Here is a 7,716-nt window from a genome sequence, read left to right on the forward strand (position 1 = left end):
CCTATCCCAGTCCCCCACCCCCCTCCCCTCTGAAGCCCTCAGTTTGTTTCTCAGAGTCCGTAGTCTCTCGTGGTTCATTCCCCCTTATGTTTACCCACCCCCTTCCTTCTTCCCTTCCTTCTCCTACCCATCTTCCTGCTATTCCTTATGTTCCACAAATGAGTGAAACCATATGATAACTGTCTTTCTCTGCTTGACTTATTTCACTTAGCATTATCTCCTCCAGTCCCATCCATGTTGCTGCAAATGTTGAGAAATCGTTCTTTTTGATGGCTGAGTAATATTCCATTGTATATATGGACCACATCTTCTTAATCCAGTCATCTGTTGAAGGGCACCTCGGTTCCTTCCACGATTTAGCTATTGTGGACAATGCTGCTATGAACATTGGGGTGCATATGGCCCTTCTCTTCACTACGTCTGTATCTTTGGGGTAAACACCCAGTAGTGCAATAGCTGGATCATAGGGTAGCTCAATTTTTAACTTTTTAAGGGACCTCCACACTGTTTTCCAGAGTGGCTGTACCAACTTGCATTCCCACCAACAATGGAAGAGGGATCCCCTTTCTCCACATCCTCTCCAACAATTGTTTCTTGCCTTGTCAATTTTTGCCATTCTAACTGGCGTAAAGTGGTATCTTAGTGTGGTTTTGATTTGAATTTCCTGATGGCTAATGATTTTGAATGTGTCTGTTAGCCATTTGTATGTCTTCATTGGAAAAGTAAGACAAAAAGCTTTTGCACAGGAAAGGAAACAGTTGACAAAACTAACAGACAACCTACAGAATGGGAGAAGATATTTGCAAATGACATTACAGATAAAGGGCTGGTATCTGACGTCTATAAAGATCTTACAAAACTCAACACCCAAAAAAATGAATAATCCAATTTAAAAATGGGTAGAGGACCAGAATGGACATTTCTCCAAAGAAGGCACACAGATGCCAACAGACACATGAAAAAATGCTCCACATTGCTCATCACCAGGGAAATACCACCTCCCACCTGTCAGAATGGCTAAAGTTAACAACTCAGGAAACAACAGATATTGGAGAAGATGCGGGGAAAGGGGAACCGTCTTACCCTGTTGGTGGGAACGCAAGCTGGTGCAGCCACTGTGGAAAACAGCATGAGGGTTCTCAAAAAGTTAAAAATAGAGCTACCCTACGACCCAGCAATTGCACTAGTAGGTTTTTACCCAAAGGACACAAAAATACTGATTCTAAGGGACACATGCTCCCTGATGCTTACAGCATCACCACCAACAGCTACATTATGGAGAGAGGCCAAATGTCCATCGACAGACAAGTGAAGATGTGGTGTGCAAATACAGTGGAATATCAGCCATAAAAAAGAATGAAATCTTGTCAGTGGCGACGACATGGATGGAGCTGGGGAGTACTATTCTAAGCAGTCGGTCAGACAAGACAGATACCATACGACTGCACTCATATGTGGAATTTAGGAAACAAAACAAATGAGCAAAGGGAAGAAAAGAAAAGAAACCAAGAGACAAACCAAGAAACAGACTGAACTACAGAGAACACACTGAAGGTGACCAGAGGGGAGACGGGCGGCGGGGGGACAGGGGGACGGGCTAGTGCACCTGTCGTGATGAGCACGGGTGACGTACGGACGTGCTGAATCACTACACTGTACACCCGAGATTAATACTACACTGTATGTTAACTGACGAATTACAAACAAAATAACTGATTACTACTTTCACTAACATTATCTGAAGAAATCCCCAGAGCACTTAACCTGAACTCCTCTTACGTGTGGACAGCAATGCACCTCGCGGACGGAGCCTCGGTATCCCGTATCCACGCCACTGCAGCGACGTGCTTCAAACTACAAGACCCCTCCCTGTTCTCACAACGCTTGTTCTCTGGCACCGCCGTTCCGCTCGGCTCCAAACCCATCACTAATCTCCATACCTGCCCTCATGCTTTTTCAACGTCAGTGTCTGTAAAATGTACCCCAATGACTCCAAATCATGCTAGAGTATGAATTACTCCAGCAATCACAATCGCCTCAAAATGGAAAAGCTTCCTCAAGAGATAGTGAATTCTGCTGGGAACACAACTGTGCCCGTCATCATGGGGAGTGCTGTAGAGATAATTTACCTGATGAGGACAGAAAAATCTTTAGTTTCCTTTTTCCTTGTAACTTTGAAACTGCTATCATGATTTGTCTTTATAGAAAACTCATTGGGTATTTGCCTACGGACTTGGAAATACAGACCTTCGAGGCCTGCTGTCCAGTGACGAAGTAGCTGGAACATTCGTGTGCACACGCACGATGCATGGTGAATGCACGGGGATTCCCACCGGGGACATTCCAAGTCCTGGTGGGGAGTCACAGAGGATTTAACATTTTGCTTTATATACTCATCCTGAGGGAGTCTTTCCCAGGTGTCTATTCAAATTCTACCCGGCCTTTAAAACACAACAGCGACAACAACACTGTGAGGAATGCAAGTTATGACTCCGTTTATGCTACTTGGGGACGGGACCACAGCCCCTGCCGTGAGCAGAGCCCACTGAGAGAACAGTTCCCATGTGGCACCCATGTGTGATCCCACTTAACCTTCTGACCCACAGGAAGGGCAGAAACTGACGCTCAGAGAAAAGCCGAGGAACAGAGGGATAAAGGGCTTGCCGAAAGCATTATTACTCAGGAAATCCAGGCTCTTCTCACCTTACACATGTAAGCAGCACATATAAGCACCTGTGGCTTATAAGCTGTGGCCAGAACTGCGGAGGGTTAACAGCTGCAAGGACTCGCAGCCTGAGACGTGTCTGGACCCCATTCTCACCAGAAAGACCACAGGGTCTAGCATATACTGTCACGGTTTTCCCATTTCTGCTAAGCTAATCACACGTACCCCGACACACCAACTAGACAGCAGAGTCCACTGTGGGTCTGTGGGGCCCCATAAATAACACCTGTTTTACCCAAGTTCAGGACCAGTAAGGGATGAAAGCAGTCATCACACGGCGATGAAAATGTCAACTCCATTACTGATACAGACTCTGGGACACAACAGGTGAAGCTTCCAACACCAAATCCCAGAGGAAGCCTTTACCACCAGGGACTGAGAGCACTGAGAGCCCAGGAGGCCAGCGTCGCAGGGGAGCAGAGCAGACCGCAGGCACCCTGCCTCCCACAGAGCCCGAAGGGGAAGGACGCGGCTCAACGACCCAAGTCTCCCTCCAAAAGCATGGAGACTGCGGCGGACAGCCGGACCAAGAGAACTTCGGTGATGGAAGAAACACCAAGAATGCACGTCCTCCCCAGTCCAATTCCTCCTGGGTTCACGTGTAAAGAGCAGGACTGACCGGGACCATTCATGGGATCCGTGAACTCCGAGGGTCTGAGACATTCTGGGGCTCTGACAACTCGCCGTGGGATTGCCACTCTCGCTGACGTGCGAACGCAGCAGCGCCATCACCCCCGACGGCCGGCGGGGTCCGCGTCTGGGGCTCCCGTGCGCCAGCGGCCACAGCCGTCCCTGCCCACGCTCCGTAACACAGACACTGCCCCTGCGCAGAAGACAGAGACACGGTCAAACTTGCATCAAACCTGACCTCGAGCGTTCGTCGCTTTAATACTATGGGACGAAATGGGAAGCACATCTAAGTACTTCCGCTCCAGACCGAACGACTGCGGAGCGGCACCTGTGTGACCCGACAGCCGGCTGAACGGCGCAGCGCGTGTGCTGAGAAGGGCACAGGAGTCCTGGCGGACGGAACCGGCCGTCGTGCTCTCAGAGCGTGTCGCTGAGGATAAAGACCGCATTTTTAAGCTAACATGAAAACCTTACAGGACTTGTATCCTGTGAGCTGGAAGGCTTCCCGAACCTTAGACTCGCCCTGACGATCCTGATGGGGAGACTCACCGAGGGGTCCGTTGATAACGAGCCATGACGTGTGTCAGCACTGAGAAAGCCGCACAATTCAGCGAGTGAGTATTTTCCAAAGGACTAAAGGCATCATGGTTCGTGACTACACGCGGGTTAAAGACCCATGCGAAGTGCAAGATTCACCAAGGAAACTTAATGCACTTGACCCTTAACACAGCCGTGATCGCCGTTGGTCTACTTAGAATGTGGATGTTTTCAGTGATTATATAAATGTGCAGTATCAATACAGTGCTGTAAATGTATTTTCCTGATGGTTTAACACTTACTTTGCTCTAGTATGCTTTAAGAATGCAGCACATGATACACATAACATAAAAATACGTACTGATCAACTGTCAGGACTAAGGCTCCAGTCGACAGGAGACTATTAGTACTTAAGTTTGGGGCAGTCAGTAATTATACACAGATTTTCGCCTGTGTTGGGGGATTTGTGCCCCTAACCCTCGTGTTGTACAAAGAGTCAACTGTGTAAGAGAAACAAAAAGATCACTGAACAGTTAAAGGATCAATGTTGCTGGGGGCTGGGGGGTGGAAGGAATGAACAGGCGGACAGAGCTTTAGGGCAGTGCAACTCTCCTGTATGTTACAGTCTCACAACCCTGAGGCCATGACCTGAGCCGAAATCAAGAGCTGGACACTTAGCCACCCAGGTGCCCCAGGAACTCTGTACTTTCTGCTCAATTTTGCGATGAACCTAAAATAGAACTTTAAAAAAATGTATAAATTAATAAATTCTAAAAACTTAAACTAAAATTTTTTAAGTCCATTGACACGATTTTAGACTCCATACTTCAAATACCTTTCAAAAGTTTCGGTGTAACATCAAAAACAATATCCACAATTATCTGAAAAATCCTCCTTCCTTTTCTAAATACATATTCTGAGAAGCTGATTTTTCTTCATATACTGAAATCCAAGCCAACACATTACAATCTAATTACAGATTAGATGCAGAAGCAGATACAAGAATTCAGCTATTAAGCCAAACATCAGATCTTTGCTAAAATCTAACAAATTAATGCCATTCTTCTAAATTTTTTACATGATTATTTTTCTTGAGAAGTGCTACATTAACACGTACTGTGCATTTTTTAAAAGGAATACTTATTTCGTTTTTAAAAGAATTATTAAGTGTTTTAAAAATCTGCTGTAATTTCTAACTTGGTAAGTATCCGTAGATACAACCCATGTGCATACGAGCTCTTTGGGGTCCTCAGGCGTATTTAGGGCTGTACAGGGATTCTGAGACCAAGATGTTTAAGAGCTGCTACCATGCATCAGTAGGTTTATTTCACATAACAGAACACTTCTAGAAAACAACGTCAATCTGTCTTCAAAGCTGACGGCCAGACGTCCTTTGACTTACAGGACGGCGGTCAGCAAGTAAAAGGGCCTGGGCGGCTGGCCCAGGTGTGGACAGGAGAGCGCTCTGCTCAGCTCCGGTACTTGGCTCTCGAGAGAGAGTGGGGGGAAATCCCAGAGCAGAAGCAAGAGGTCTGACAAATGACTACACAATTCCGTTTATATTAAGAAGATAAAGAAATAGAGCCATAAATTATTTTCAAAGATAAGTTAAAAAACCCAAACGTGTAGTTGAACAAGAGATGAAGATTTTAAGGTCAATATTTTGGACTCCCTTCCATGTGGACCACACACAGCTGACCCATCGCGGACTCCCCTTCGTGCAGCCGCAAGTCGCTGTGTAACTTCGCACCCCCCCCCCAAAAAAACTCTAATAACCTCCTACTGACCAGAAGCCTTACCAGCGACAGTTAACACGGGACCTTACGTATTATACACGGTGTAACACCACCTTTTTCTTTTTTTTTTTTTTTAAAGATTTTATTTATTTATTCGACAGAGATAGAGACAGCCAGCGAGAGAGGGAACACAAGCAGGGGGAGTGGGAGAGGAAGAAGCAGGCTCATAGTGGAAGAGCCTGATGTGGGGTTCGATCCCACAATGCCAGGATCACGCCCTGAGCCGAAGGCAGACGCTTAACCGCTGTGCCACCCATGCGCCCCGACACCACCTTTTTCTTCATATTTTTTTGGAATTTCTAGACTACAGTTTGCGAGTTTTTTCAAATTGTTGCAAATCTCAAAAAAAATTGCCCAGTATATTTGCTTGAACAATCTGCTTACCGTGGCCCCACACAGTTCACACCTGTGCCGTTCGAGGTCCCACCACACGATTCACAGACCGCACCTACCGCTCCAGTAATCCAGCTCAGGCCCCTGAGCCTATGGCCGCACATTCCCAACACACGGCTAACACGCACCCCAGGGTTCTAAGGGTTAAACGATACAATAAATACACCGAATGGAGCGTCTGACAGTCGCCCACTGGCTCAACACCACGAGTACGTGTAATGACGGATTCTCATCGTCAGGAGCCTCGGAGAGACTAAAACCCCCCTCTCTGCTCCAGGCAGAGAGGAGTCAGCACGGGGATAAAATATTGTGTCACCGTTTACTTCTACTTCACGCAGTACTTTCACCGAATGCAAAAAAACACAGAAGTTCTTACACATTATGAAAACCGACTAGCTGAACAAAGCCACATCAGGTAAACTTTCAAATAAACAAACGTCAAATCATATGCTGGATGACAGCCCGTGCCATTTTTAAAAATATGAATACAGCTTACTAGAACAGTTGGTCCAAAAAGCACAAGCCAAGGAGTCAGGTCGACCTATGTTCAAATTGTACTCTGTACCTGCGGAAAGGCTGCAGGCTACCGCGCTCGAAGCCGCCGGCCCCTGGCACTGCTTGTGAGGGCCGCCTAACTAAACACCAGACCGACTCAAGCAACGGAAAGTTCTTTTCTCACCGTTTCTGGTGGCCGCACGTGCAGAGATCCAGATGCTGGAAGACACGGTTTCTTCAGAGGCTTCTCACCGCGGCTTGCTGGTGGCCTCATGGCCGTCCTCCTCTGGCATCTTCACAGGCTCCTTCCTCCAGGCGTGTCTGTGATCTGAGCTCTTATGAAGACACTAGTCCTTTTACATTTGGGCTCAGAAGACCTCATGTTGCCTTACTTACCTCTCTAAAGGCCCTATCTAGAAAGGCAGTCACACTCAGACATACCAGGGAGATCAGGACTTCAATATACGGATTTAGGGGCACAATTCAGCCCATAACAATGGACTCTCAATACAGAGTAGCTACCGAACAAAAAGGAAAAGAAACATTTCTAAAATGATTTCATACCCTCTCTAAACTCCTTCTCGAACAGCAAGGAGAGCCCTCCCACCGACGCAAGGCCGTGGACCCACCAGTGCATCACCACCTCACGCTGCAAACAACAGCGAGATGAGGGCCTGGAGGATGGAGGATTTTCCCTCCTCCCCGGGCATCCTCTATGTAAAGGCACCTAAAGAAGTTATAGGATAAGAAGACACATGGAGTGTTTACTATCTGCTCTTTCCCTGGGCCTCAGAAATCTGCCGTGGACCCAGATCTCAGAAAGGATGGGGATGCTTGGGCCCAAGGGGGAGACCCGGACCCCTGCCTGTGTCCACCTCTTCTTCCCACCAACATCCATGCAACAAAGCCATTACACTGTTTTTAATGTCAATGCAGATTTACCTGACTTAATTTTTAACATGGATTTTAATTATAATGCACAAAGCAACTAGACAGATATTCTCAAAAGAATTTCATAAATCACATTAAGAACTTTTTTTTTTTAAGATTTTGTTTACTTAAGAGAGAATGAGGGGTGAATCAAAGGGAGAGGGAGAAGCAGACTCACCGCCGAGCAGAGTCTGACACGGAACTCCATCC

The sequence above is a fragment of the Ursus americanus genome, chromosome 16, assembly GCF_024610735.1.
Source record: "Ursus americanus isolate L20-20 chromosome 16, mUrsAme1.1.p, whole genome shotgun sequence".
Taxonomy (NCBI): Eukaryota; Metazoa; Chordata; class Mammalia; order Carnivora; family Ursidae; genus Ursus; species Ursus americanus.